The sequence below is a fragment of the Triticum aestivum genome, chromosome 4A (genome assembly GCF_018294505.1).
Source record: "Triticum aestivum cultivar Chinese Spring chromosome 4A, IWGSC CS RefSeq v2.1, whole genome shotgun sequence".
NCBI lineage: Eukaryota > Viridiplantae > Streptophyta > Magnoliopsida > Poales > Poaceae > Triticum > Triticum aestivum.
This window is the reverse complement of record NC_057803.1, coordinates 373,253,551-373,267,981: the sequence shown is the minus strand read 5'-3', so window position 1 is coordinate 373,267,981 and position 14,431 is coordinate 373,253,551.

Here is a 14,431-nt window from a genome sequence, read left to right as displayed (position 1 = left end):
TCATTTGTTTTGGATCTATCCACAATTTGCAACCATCACTCTGGATTTGTGCATGCACTCCTTACATAATCTCACTATGTTTTATTCCTATGCATGTCAGTTATTGTACACAATGGAACTGAACATGTAGAGCAAAAGAGACGAGCCTTGTGTGGCAATAAAATTTCATGCAGACATCGCTCCATGGTGGGCGCAAAGGCAGCCCCCTCCACCCATTTCGGATAGTAATCAAGAGGAAGATAATTGTTCTGAGGGGGCTTCAGAAGGAGAATACCACTCCTATTTACCCCCTGAGGTCTTAGCTCTAACTTGGCATGCTGATGTTGGTAATATCATGCATATGGTGCCTTGCATTGCTTACTTTATACATCAAATATGTCATCTACTTAGTTTATACATGCTTTGTGTGAATGCTATCTGTTTAGTTTTTTTATCGTATATGTGAATCATGCAATGCCATCTTGTTTAGCCAGGCATCATATATGTGAATTTTGCAATGCCACCCTGGTTAGCCAGTCATCTTATATGTGAATTATATCATGCCATCATTTTTTTATTACGTGTTAAATTTTTCAACAATTTTACTATGTTCAATTACTCTTCCTATGCATCAGCCATTCGACACGGTAATGGAAAAATCTGGAGTGGAAACAAGGTCTTCAGAGTAGACAATGCTATCTGACGAAGCACATGTCTTACTGGTTACGGGTAGATCCTCAGAGGAGGCTTCAGAGACAGATGACCAGTCCTATTCCCCCCCCCAAGGTGCATGCTCTAACTTGGCAGGGTTATGTTGCTCATATCGTGCGTATGGTATCTTGCATTTCTATGTCATTTGCTTATTTTAGACATGCTTTGTGTGAATGCCACCTATTTAATGTCTAATTACCATATATGTGAATTATGCAATGCCATCTTGTTGCAAGACATTATATACATGAATTATGCAATGATATCTTGTTGCAAGGCATTATATATGTGAATTACGCAATGCCATGCTATTTAGCCAAGCGTCATATATGTGAATTATATCATGCCATCCTTTTTTTGTATTTCTCATTGCATTTGTCGACAATGTTTGTATATTCAACTGCTCTTCCTGTGCATCAGCCATTTGAATTGGTGATGAAGAAATATGGAGTGAAAACAAGGTCTTCAGAGCAAATGCCCAATTATAGATAGCTCTTTAGAGGAGGATTCAGAGGCAGATGCCCAGTCCTATTATCCCTCTAAGGTGTATGCTCAAACTTGTTAGGGTTATATTACTCATATCATGCATATGTTGTATTGCAATGCTTAGTTTTTACATCATATACACAATATTGAATGCCATCTCCTTAGTTGACACAACATATATGCGATTCTCCTCTTCTCACTTGCTTAGTATATAAATCATATATTTGAATTATATCATGCCATGATGTTTACATAGACAACATGCATCTTAATTATGGCATGCCAACCCATTTTCTAAAGACATAATATAGTTATATCATCTCATCCTATTTACATAGTCATCATATTTTGAATTATGTCATTCTATCTGTGAATTATATCATGCCATCATGTTTCCATCGACGGCATGTTTGTGATTTATGGCATGCCAACTACTTTAATAGACACATCGTATAGTTATATCATGTCATCCTGTTTACATAGTCATCATATTTTGAAGTATGTCATTCTATCCTGTTTAGTTAGCCATCATACATGTAAATTGTGTCATGCTATCCTGTTTAATTAGCCATCATATAGGTGAAATTATGTCCTGCTATTCTGTTTGGTTAGACAACATAAATGTGAGTTATTTCATGCCCTGTTTTCTTCCCTACTATCCATTGCACCTGTCTATCTTACAATGTCTATACATTCAATTACTTTTCTTGTTTATCAACCTTTTCAATTGGAGGGGGTGATGGCAGTATCTGTGGGAGTAAAAACACGGTCTTAAGAAAAGATCGTGCTACCTGTTTATGCAGATAGAACCACGGTTGAACTTTTGCAAGAACCAGCCCCACCACACATAACCTAGACTCACGCAGATTGTACCCCTACCCAGTTGGACAGAGAACCAGCTACACCTCTTCTAACCCCAACCCCAGCAGATAGTAACCCAGTTCCAGTTAACACATCACCGTCTCCACCACAGAGCACCCAAACACGAGCAGTTCGTAAGGCAACTATAGTGCCCAAAGCACGAGGACCACCACTCCGAACCCCAAGTCAACGCTTAAATAATAAGAAGAAGAATTGTTCTCAGGTTAGGTTCCGTAGCTATGGTTCATACTACTTTGCTCTTGCGTCACTGTATTTACTCATACCAACTAATTTCAAATTTGAAGGATGCAATTGAAACTCCAATGGAGCAACAGATATGTTTTAAACTTGTTTCTAATGTGTTTGCTATTGTAACTTGCTCTATGTTCATTTTAGTTTCAATTGAATAAACAGTTATGTTCTCATGCCATGCACATTACAAGTGTTGTTATTGCTGTCTAGTTTCTCACACTTATATTTTGTCTATGCGACTTTGTCTTAAATAGATATGATTCAAACTGTCTCTATCTTGATTTGGCAACATAAACTAGAATGATATATACCATATAGTGAACATACTACATAGATATATGTTTGTTTCATGCTATTATCCTGTCCACCTTACTACTGAACTGGTTTACCAAAATGAGTTTCATATACAACATGGTAAACCTGTGATGTGTTTGTTTGTTTCTCTTTTCGAACGCGGATAAAATATTGGAGAAGACTACCCCGTTATGCAATGGTAAAGGAAGTAATGCAGATAAGGTTCAAGATAGTGAGACATCCCTGTTGGTCTCCAAGAAAGCCACTAAAATTTATATTGAAGACACTGAGACAACCCCAAAGTCCTGTCTTGATGTAGTGTTCGAGTTGCTGGCTACTACTGCCGGCACTAGCTCTTCGAACTCGCTGCCTGTATCAGTTCGGCTTCTTGAGTCTCAACTTAAAGTTGAAAGACATTGATCAGATGTTATGCGACAGGAAGCCGAAGGACTAAGGAAGTCCATGCAGAATTCAGATGCATACTTTCTACTGCAACAACAAGTGCTTAGGGATTTAAGCGCCAAACAAAAGAAAGTTAATAAGCTTTCTAAGCATCTTGCCAGCATTATGGGTACCGAGGATATTGTTTCTTGAGCTCTTCTGAAGTGGTTTCAGTTCTAGACTTGTTTTGCTGCGGCGTTTATTTGCACTAATCGCCAACTTTCACAACCAGTGTATATGATATGTTGTTTTGTTCCCTATATTTGCACTGGTGGCGAACTTTGATGCCTCGTGGATGTGATATGTGTAATAGCCGTGATAGCCTAGCGTAAGTTGCTTGCTTATTTATTTACTTGTTGTCTTGTTTATTTGTTTGCTCGTAGTCAGTGCAGTTCTTTTTCCATGGTTTTCTAGTGGCCGCAATAACCTATTATTTGAAACTAGGCCACAATAAACATGGGTTACATATTTACTTTAGTTACCATGGGCCTCCTACAGGCCATAAAAACAATGGAACTTCTACGGGCCGTAGCATCAATAGGCCTTCTATAGGCCGTAGCATTAATGGGCCTTCTACGGGCTGTATGATTGAGCGACCAAATATGGGCCAACAATAGACCACATTATGGGTCGTAAACGGGCTAGATTTGGAATCATCGGTTCATGGGTCGTAATCGGCCGTATTTGATGACACTATGAAAATGGCCCAACAGATTAATGGGCTACAAACGGGCTGATTGTAACAACGGGCTGAATTTGGCCCTCAAGCAGAAAAGGCCTGTAACGGGCGTAAGTAAACGAATGTTGGAAATGAGCCCAAGAATAAATGGGCCCTGAGATGGCCGAAAGATAACACGAGTTGGAAATGGCTCAATGGAATAATGGGTCGTTAATGAGTATAAAGCGGCACACTGTTCATTGCGGGCCAGATTCACCATGGGCCGTTAATGGGCCAAGAGTTACAAATGGCCTCATATGGGCCGAAAGACATCATGGGCCATACATGGGCCGGAAGTTACAACGGGCTAGAATCATATTAGACGGCCCAGATGAAGCTACTGTGCTTAATTCCGATAGGCCATAACAGGCTGTGAGTTAGCGGGACATAAATGGGCTATATGCAAACAGGCCGTTAATAGGCTTTTTGTGGGCTGGCCCGTTACCTTTTGACCAAGTCAAATGGGCCGACTTTTTCACCAGAATGGGCCTCTATTGGGCCGTGCCATGTGTCAACGTATCATATGCGCCTCCTATCCAATGAATGGATGACATCTGTCGCAACGGTGAGCCAACACATGTTTCCTCCAGCCAATGAGAATTTTACACGTGGAAAATCCTCATTTGGTCTGGGCTGTTAGCGGTTATTGGAGCCAAAATGGACCCAATAGCTTAACAGCAACCCGTTACGGTGGATGCCACGTGTCGGTCAACCCTGACAAAATCACTTCCATGACGCGCCATTTATCGTCATGGAAGTGGACACTTCCGTGATGATAATTTTGGTAATGTCATGGAACACTTCTACGACAGCACAGGTATGACTCTCTTGATTCTGTCATAAAATTGTCATGGATGTACATGCATGACAGAAACGTGATCTACTGTGACAAATACGTATCATCACGGAAGTGAATTTTTTTGTAGTGGTATGACCCGACCGGACTTGGCCATTCACTGCCTTGACTTGGTGACTCACTAAGTGACCGGCCCGAATTTCTCCACTCACTGATGACCCGGTCGGGCCTGGTGACTCATTGGAGACCTGGCAGGAGGGTCAGAGGAGCAACAAGACCTGGTGGCCTAGAAGGCGGTTCATGGGAAGGCCGACTTATGTTATCGTGCGCCGTCTTAAGGAGAATGGCATAAGGAATATTCCCTTACAAAGGAAGCAAGACTGGGACTCCACTTGTAATAGAGTAATCCTAACCTACTAGGACTAGTCATGTAACCCGCCCCTTCAACTTATATAAGGAGGGGCAAGGCACCCCCAAGTTGGACAAGTCGAGACAGACATGTCAATAGCTCTCGAGATAGACCACTACTATCTACTCATCCAATTGGCCAAAGAATACTTATAGATCGGAAAGCATACATAGCTATAAAATTATACAACAAATGTATCTTAAGAGACTCAAATAATTTCAATGAATAATCTGATCATAAACCCACAATTCATCGGGTCCCAACAAACACACCACGAGAATTACATCGAATACATCTCATAGGAGATCATTGTATTGAAGATAAAAAGAGAGAGAGAGAGAAAGCCATCTAGCTACTGTGATGGACCCACATGTCTTGAAGGAACTACTCACACATCATCATGAAGGCAACAAGGTCGATGAATATTGCCTCCCCAATGGTTTCCCCCTCCGGTAGAGTACCAGAAAAGGCCTCCGGACGGGATCACGGAAGATCTGAGGATTGCAGCAACAAAAGAACTGTTTTGGGTCTCGCTTTAGGATTTTTGGAACATTAGGGAATTTATAGGCTAGGAATTAGGCTAAATGCTGCCACATGGGTCCAACGAGTGTTAAAGGCGCCCCCGTGGGGCACACCGGGTGAGCTTGTCGCTCCCTCATGCATCTTCTGGTCTCTCCCGAAAGCTTCTAGGGTCTCTTGTAGTCTAGTAAAAATCACCGTAAAGTTTCATCGTGTTTGAACTTTGTTTCGTATGTTTTTCTGTGAAGAAAATGCAAAAAAGCAACTGACGCTTTGCACTAAGTTAATAGGTTAGTCCATTAAAATAATATAAAATGACATATATAGCATACAAGAATGATAATATAATAGCATGAAACAACAAAAATTATAAATATGTTGGAGATGTATCAACAACACCAAGCTTAATTCCTACTCATCCTTAAGTAGGTAAATGATAAAAACAATTTTTGATGTTGAGTGCTACCTGACATGTTCTTTGATCATGTAATCCATTTGTGGTATAAATATTGGGGAACGAATGATTTAAGGACGATCAGTGCCTTCCAAAATATAAATGCTAAAGAACGTTATCCCTAATCATGTAAACATAGCATAACTCGTTATCCCTAACAAAAAGATATCTGTCATTAACATCCTGGTGCCAAACCAAACAACTGAATCAATACTTTTTCTCGATTCAACTTTTTTTAACTCCCAGGAAATACTTGAGCGTGATCCATGGACTTAGCACTTTGGATGCAAAGATAATGATGATTGGGGTTTATAAGGGAAGATAAAAGTATAAGAAAGTCTCGCCTCAAGAGACGGATTGTTAGGCAATGGAGAGGCCTTACAATCAATGTCAATGCGAGGAGCAGGGATTGCCAAGCAACGGATGCACTAGAGCCATACGTATATGAAAGCTCTCTATATGAAACTAAGTGGTTGTGGATCCAACTTGCTTGATCATGAAGACCTCGAGCATTCGAGGAAGCTCGTCATCAGAATATACAAGCCAAGTTCTATAATGTAAAAATCCCACTAGTATATGAAAGTGAAAAATCACGGAGACTCTATATGACATACATGGTGCTACTCTAAAGCACAAGTGATGTGGAGCATCCTACGGTCATCCCCATGGGCATACCATCACCACCATGAACCCACGCATGTACTATTAAAACCGAGGTCACCTCTTTCCTCTTCGAGTGCCCTTTGATTTCATATGAGAAATGGCTTGTACCTCAAGTGGAGACTTTGTGCGTGACTAGGTATCAAGGAGAAGACCATGAAGAAGCAAGAAGGGATCTCCAAGTAGACATGGAGCCCCAAGGAGAATAAGGGAAGCCAAGACGAGAGGAACCAGAGGCTCTCTGGACACCACAGGTGCCCGCACCATACACCCCCTGGTGCTTGGACCCCCGGGTCCCCGAACCATCCACCCCCGAGTACTCACACCGGCCACCCAAGTAGGGCGTGGCGCCTCTGACCTCCCCGGGTGCCTCGGCCTTCACCCCCAGGTGCCTGGACCCCCTTGGGCGCACCCCGGGTGCCTGACCCCTTAGCCTCGGGTGCCCGTCCCCCAGGCATCCCCGGGTGCCCAGACATTTACAACGGGTGCCCGGACATCCCGAGATGTGCCTGCGTGCACTTAGGGTCAAATGACCCCGAACACCCCGAGTAGCAAGGATGAAATTTTTGGGATATTCGACATATGAGAAATGGTTATATAGGGACAACTGTATGCATCAAGGCTCCCTATCCTCGACGGTTTCTAGGTCGTGTGGGAAGGAACCCCCTATCACAGTCACTCACTTGGCGACGGTTCCAAATGCCATTGCGGAAAGGGGTTAAAAACCATTTGTATAGCACCTCATTGTACCAGTGCATCCTAAACAAGCTCCTCCATAAGCTTTACTTGTGTAGGGGTGAGAAACAAACCCAGTACCAATTCATTGTAGAATTACATTGAGTGATACTCGATACATCCTCAATCTTCGAAAAAAGGTAACTTTGGTATTGTTCACTCACTTTCCTACTCACCACCACTTGCTTGTGATGGATAGGCAAGGCACATCATCTTCGGTCTTAGACCACATCGAGCGACTCGCCATCGACATACGACACTCCGAAGCAAGGAAAAGGGACTACATCAACATCAAGTTGGACACACACATGGATGACATCTGACACGTGTGGGCCAAGTACAAGTCTTTTTCCCCTTCATCATCTTCAAGGCAGAGATGCTCAAGTCAAAAATCTTCAACATGACCATCCGATAAAAGTACCACATGACACCATCATCATAATCTTTGAGATGACCGCCAAGACGTCCGGAAGCCCAATGTGAACGACAACAAAGAGCGCCATCGACTTCAAGAATGACAACGTCACCACAAAGAGGAAGCTAAGGCCACCACCACAACTTCGGGATCTTAGCCTTTGGACGTACGACATCTTCGCCTACTTCCCACGAGTATGCCTACATCGACATTATCAAGTCCAAGGCGACCACCTACAATTGAGGGCGACACTTCAATCTTCGGAAGCCCCTCAAGGAGGATGCCCAAGCATGGGAAATTCCCTTCGGTCAAGGAGAAGAGCTACGAGGTGCCACATCATATGGCCCTCATACAAGAAAAGGATAAGACAGTTGAGAAAGGGCCACCCCCTTTGACCACGGCGACGATCACAAACCTCTCCAACAACATGAAGATGACGCCCCAATGGGAATCTTACCCGGAGTCAAGCTATGACACCGCACATGAGACCTTATCTTTGGTCTCGGATGAGAGCGATGATTTGCCACATCGTATGTCATTCATCTTTGGAGGCATTATGGATGAGAAGGTTGAGCATGAGACTATCCCTTCAACCAAGGCAGCGATAGGAGTTGACACTACAAAAAAGACACATCCGTGACATTTTGGGCCGAACTAAATTTTTTTCCATCATACTTATGACACTTCTATGATGATAACTATGACAAAACCCAGTATCATCATAGATGTGGTGGGGCCTACTTCTATGACAAAAAATCATGATAGAAAATGGGATTTTCATCCTGGGCGGGCTAGAGATGCAGCTGCATGACATTCTTTGGGCCATCCATGACGGAGAAAACCGTGGTAGAAGCGAGGGCGAGGAAAATATCGGGGGAGTTCCCGGTTACGATGGGTGGCTGGGGGCCGAGCGATGCATGTTTCTCTTGTACATACGTTCGTGTGTGTGACGTGTTGCGCTCTAACTGAACCCGAGCGATTGCACTTCAGGCTCTAACTGAACCCGAGCGATTGCACTAGCTACGTTACTGAACCCCGATCGATCCCTTGCTGTTAACTGAATCCGAGTGTGATTCCTTCGCTACTGCTGCTAACTGAAGCCGATCGATGCTGCCTCTAGATGAATAGTGAGTGTTGTTGAGGGGGTTTGGATGAACAGTTCGCGGGAGGGGGTTGGATGAATAGGACCCCGTGGTAGTAGAGGCCATTGTCGCTGGATGAACAGTACCCCGATCGATTGAGCCGGTGGATGAACAGGACCCCGTGGACGGCTGGATGAACAGTAGCCGGTGGAGGGCTGGATGAACAGTAGCCTATGGAGGGGTGGTTGAATAGGACCCTGTGTAGAGGGCTGGTTGAACAGTAGCCGGTGGAGGAGCGGTGGAGGCTGGATGAATAGGAGCCTGTGGATGAACAATCATAGGTGGAGGCTGGAGGAGGTCGACGGTGGATGAATAGGAGCCCGTGGAGGCTGGAGGAGGTCGATGGTGGAGATGAACAGTATCCTGTGGAGTCCCGTTTTGCTGTACGCCACACCCCCCCTGATGAACAGGACCCCCGTTTCGACCGTAGCGCTCCAACACAAGTCTGTTTCCTCCGTTTTGTGGTACGCCACACCCCTCCCGATCAACAGGACCCTGTTTCCACCGTAGGAGGTCCGTTTCCTCCGTTTTGCCGTACGCCAGACCCCTCCCGATGAATAGGATCTTGTTTCCATTGTGGCCGGTCAACACAAGGTCGTTTCCTCCGTTCTATGGTACACCAGGCCTCGTTTCCATCGACTGTTCCGTCCAAGCCGGTTGGCTCCCGATGAACATGAGGACACATTCCGTTCCGACCCAGTCGGTTGCCTCCCCATGAACACGACGATGGTGCAGCTTCTCCGTTCCGACCCAGCCATGTACACGAGCCCTGGCCGTATGTATGCGCGAGTAGGCGTTCGAGACCCCACCCGTATGTACATATGCGGTCGTATTTCCTTTCTTGCACCCTGGCCGCTGTACGTACATGTACATGCTACGTGCATGCCTCTACGACCACACGTGCACGCGTCTACTACGACACGTGCCCTTCCTTACACGGCCACGGTTCATTGCTGCAGCCTGTAGATAGACCGATCGTATGTACGTACACGTTCGTGACCAGAATGACAACGCTATATACGCTTTGACTGGGTGGGTCCCGACTGTCAGGCACTTCCTTGCGTGTTAAGATGTAGCTGGTGGGTCCTAATAGTCAGGGGGAAATGTTTTTTTGTGAAATACGATGGACCGTCCGATGGGTCCCTACTGTCAGGTGAAGGAATCATTATTTTCCGCTTAATAAGGAGGCACTTCCTTGCTGCGGCCGTGGACCCAGCTATCAGCCTCTCCATGTATAGTACTCTTCCGATGGAAGTCGTTCCTTGACCATGTTGACCACGCTGCGCCGAGAGCACCAGGGCGGTGGACGATGGCGAGGCCTAGGAAGGGGATGACGCAGAGCGGGGGAAGACGCGACAATGGATGCCGACGCGGAGGGGAGCACGTGGGTTGACTGCTTCGGCTGCGGTGTGAGGCTGCCATCGCTAGAGAATAATAGGAGGTGTGGGTGAGTATAGAGGGATGGCATGGCCAGCGGTGGCAGCGTAGCCGAACACGGAAGGCAGGAGACGGCGGCACGGCCGACACTTGTTTGGGAGGCTGGAGCAAGAAGACCAGAGGTTGAAGAAGCACTACGGCCGTTGGATGGACATCGTATAGTCACTGGAGCTAGAATCGTTCATATTGACTAAGTTGACAAAGCCCTCCAACCCTGTCATCTTAGTAGGCCCACAAGTTAGCCTCCCACAATGGTGGGTCCTAGCTAGCAGGGGGAGTATTCATTTTTTTGTGCGTAATAAGGCGGCACTTCCTTGTGTGCGGAGATATAGCTGCTGGGTCCGAGCTGACAGCGGGGGGAGCGTTTTTTCAAGAAATACACAGGCCCTTCCGATGGGTCCTAGCTGTCAGGTGGAGGAATCATTATTTTGCGCATAATAAGGAGGCATTTCCTTGTGTGGACCCCTATTGTCAGCCTCTTCCGATGGTTGTTGTTTGTTGACCATGTTGAGGGCGAGGCCCAGGAAGGGAACGACCCGGAGCCAGCGAAGCCACCGCAGCGGATGCCCACGCTGAGGGGTGTACAAGTGCTGACTGCTCGGCTGCGGGGTGAGGCTGACATCACTTGAAAATAACAGGATGTGTGGGTGGGTAGAGGGATGGCCTGGAGGCAGCACATCCAGCCACGGGAGGAGGAGCAGGCAGTCCCGCCGGCGCTGGTATGGGTGGCTAGAGCAGGAAGATCAGAGATTGAAGAAGCATGGCAACCATTGGATGGACATCCAACAGTCACTGCTCTGTGTTGACTAAGTTGACAAAGCCTTGCGTACGTGGCAAAAAAATTTTTAGGACAGTGTCATCGTCAACCTAGTAGGCCCAGAAGTCAGCCTCCAAATCTGTCGAAAACAACATACAACCCATTAGCCATTATTTTCAATAATTTATAACCCATTTGCTAATTCTTAAGGATACTTTAAGCCCATGTTATTTTTATTAGCATTACATACCATATGTTCTGGGCACTGCTAAAAAACTCAACGATTTTTTTTCATATTTCAGTGGGGTCCAAACTCTTTTAATCACAAAATTTCAAGTTGCGTTAAAAATAATTTTTAAAAAATTATATCAAAATAAATTTCAAAAAAAAAATTCTCCACAAAAAATGAATGAAATTTAAAATCTTAACTACCAAGATGGCCGTGCATTGCACGGAACATGAAGATGCATTTGTATGAGTAGTTTATCTTGTGGGAGAAAATATGATCTTTTAATGTAATTGCCAGTTGGCTTTGGTTTTTATAAGAGTAGAGAGTAGAGAAATCCAGAAAAAATGATATTTTAATGTAATTGCCGGTTGGCTTTGGTTTAAAAATTTACAGCCCATTTCTTACAACTTATAGCCCATTTTCTGGGGAAGCCCATTTCTTACTACTTTACATCCCTCCGTCTTCGTCTTGAAAGATTTGCTGCCTAGCAGGGCTGAGAAAAGCAAGTAGGCCTCGGTTTGGTGTTCTCCAAAAAAAGGACTAGGCTAGCCATTTCCAGAAAGAAAAAAGATATCAGTTGGGCTTGTCATGTGCTTAAATAAAAGCGTAAGCGTGGGCTAGATGGGCCACAACCCCCACACAACGCACAGTTGAGCTCCGTCTCTAAAACTAAAAAAACAACTAGGCGAGCTGCTGGGTCCCTGGTGTTATCCGCTCGTTGTGTAATTTAACAAATCCGCCGCCGCACCGGCCTATGCATCGCCGGTGTGAGATGAGACGTTGATGACTTTTCCTGGCTTGTAATAACGAGGCACCTGCTTGCATAATGCAATGACCCTGGTGGGTCCCTACTATCAGCCTCTCCACGTACAGTCATCTCCTGATTCCTCTTGGTTGTTGACCATGTTGACAACGCCAGACGGAGGCGGGCACAACGAGCGAACCAAGGCGGAGAACGATGGCGAGGCCTCGGACGGGAAGGAACATCAGCGGTGGAAGATGCGGCAGTGTAGTGGCAGGTGGAGGGGAGTACGAGGGCAACAACATGCAACTCAAGATTACAAATGGTACAAAAAGCCCAAGGATTAATTGTTCATCAAATTTTTAGACAAAACCCGGATTGAACATGGCAGTAAAATCTAACCCAACCACTCTTTTTCACAGTGACAAACAAATGGATCGGTCTGATCCATAAAATCAACATCACGATGACTACAACTTGTTGTAAATAGAAGCTGAGCACGTTTAGAACCCATTTGTCCACCTGAAACTTCTTTTTTGGCTCTTCAACGTGTCCATCCGTGAGAAATCTCTTGCGGTAAAACTTAAGCCTTAGGGACAATAGTAACCTCGCATTCAATAGAAAGAATGTGACAAAGTTTCTGTTTGCCTGGTTGGATGCATATCCTTCCATCGTTATTATCCTCAAATGAATGTCATGAGAACTGAGAAAATCCTGGTGCTTATTAGGCCACCGATTGGTTATACATTTTTGTCCATGTACTTGCAGTACCTAAGTAGACATGAAGATTTGAAAACAGTTAAGGTCTAAAAAAAGAGTATGTCGAAAGAGCAACAGCTGAACGATTAATTCTAGTACAATATATACAGTCTTTCAATGTGCATGAAATCATCACCTCCATATATAAATTCTCCAGAGACCGAAAGCATCGCAGCAAGCCAATAATTATGTTCAGATCATAACTATACATTCCGATATATAAGATCTTGACAGAATCCAGCAGCATTGATAGGCTATCCATGGACGAACTCTTCATTGAGCATATAACATAATATTAGTACCCAAAGTGTACTCCAAGATGATATAAAACTTATGTGCACAAGTGAAAAATGCATCTTATGATTACAAATGTGTAGATCATAATATACGGTACCTGAAAAAGTGAGGAGCCAAACACCAACTTTTTGTGATCATTAAACGGATCACGAATTACACCCAAGGTCTCCAGTTTGGGCGCAGAGACGACAATTATTTGCGAAGTTATATAAAAATTATCAAGGAGCAACCTTTCAAGTGAAGGGGCATCTTCGATGATGAGCTGTTGTCCTTGAAAACAAATTCCAATGCTTTTAAGTTGAGGCAACTTTATTTGGAGACAACTAACAGGGATTTCTATTCCCAAAACAATCAGCAAGTGCTCCAGGGCAGGGCAACTGGAGTAGATGATGCTGTGCAGTGAGGCCTCCGACAAATAAACAACCACAAGCGAAAGTTTTTTTAGCAGTGGGAGTCAAAGCATTTGTACCATATCGTCTGGTAGATGGCACCGGGCAAAGGTGGCGGTGTGGAGAGAGGAGGAAAACTGCGAGATGTACAACGATGGTCTGGGCACGAACTCTCGGTATGTTCATGGTATGAAACTTTCGTGGTAATGGTACAACTAAAACTACTGTAGTTTTCCGAATTCGGGGGATGTCAGCCAAGCGTCCACCATGCCGGGTATGGACAACAGGTAACATGTCGGGATGCAGAGGCCTTGAACGGGGCCCTGCTGGTGAGAGGAGATAATGGCTCTAAGGAGACCAAATTCAGGAAGGACAGATATCTGACGACAGTTGAGATTGAGGGGTGCGGTGCGCCATAGAGGGCGCCATTGAGTTGAGAGGACTTGTGTGCGGCAGCAATCCATGGTGGGGAGAAGCGAGATGATCTCCTCAAGGATGACGTCCAGGTGATCGCTGATGCAGTCCACCGGAGATTCTACTGGTTCCTCAGATCCGGGTGGGGGGGGGGGGTGGCTCGCCGCTTCTCCCCATGATGCCGGGTGCGGGATCTCCAACCGGCGTCGCCGCTGGCGGGAGCCTCATCTTCTTGGCACTGGTGCCAGCCAACTCCATTTTCCTTGTGGGCGTCACGCCGAGCTCATGGGTTTGAGCAGAGTAGCCAGAGACGAGCCTAGTGGAAGTGCGAGTGGGGAAGAAGGAGGCTGGGTTTTTTTTGTTGGAGTGGAAGAAGAGGAGAAGGCGTTTTTCTGTACGAGTGAGGAAGAAGGGGAGTGGGGGTTTTCTGGACGAGTGAGGAATTTGGGGAGCGGGGGGAATTGGGGGGCTACGGAAGCGGGAGAGTCCAGTGAGCTGCAGTATAAGTGGAAGCGAGGAGGAAGGAGGGTTTTTC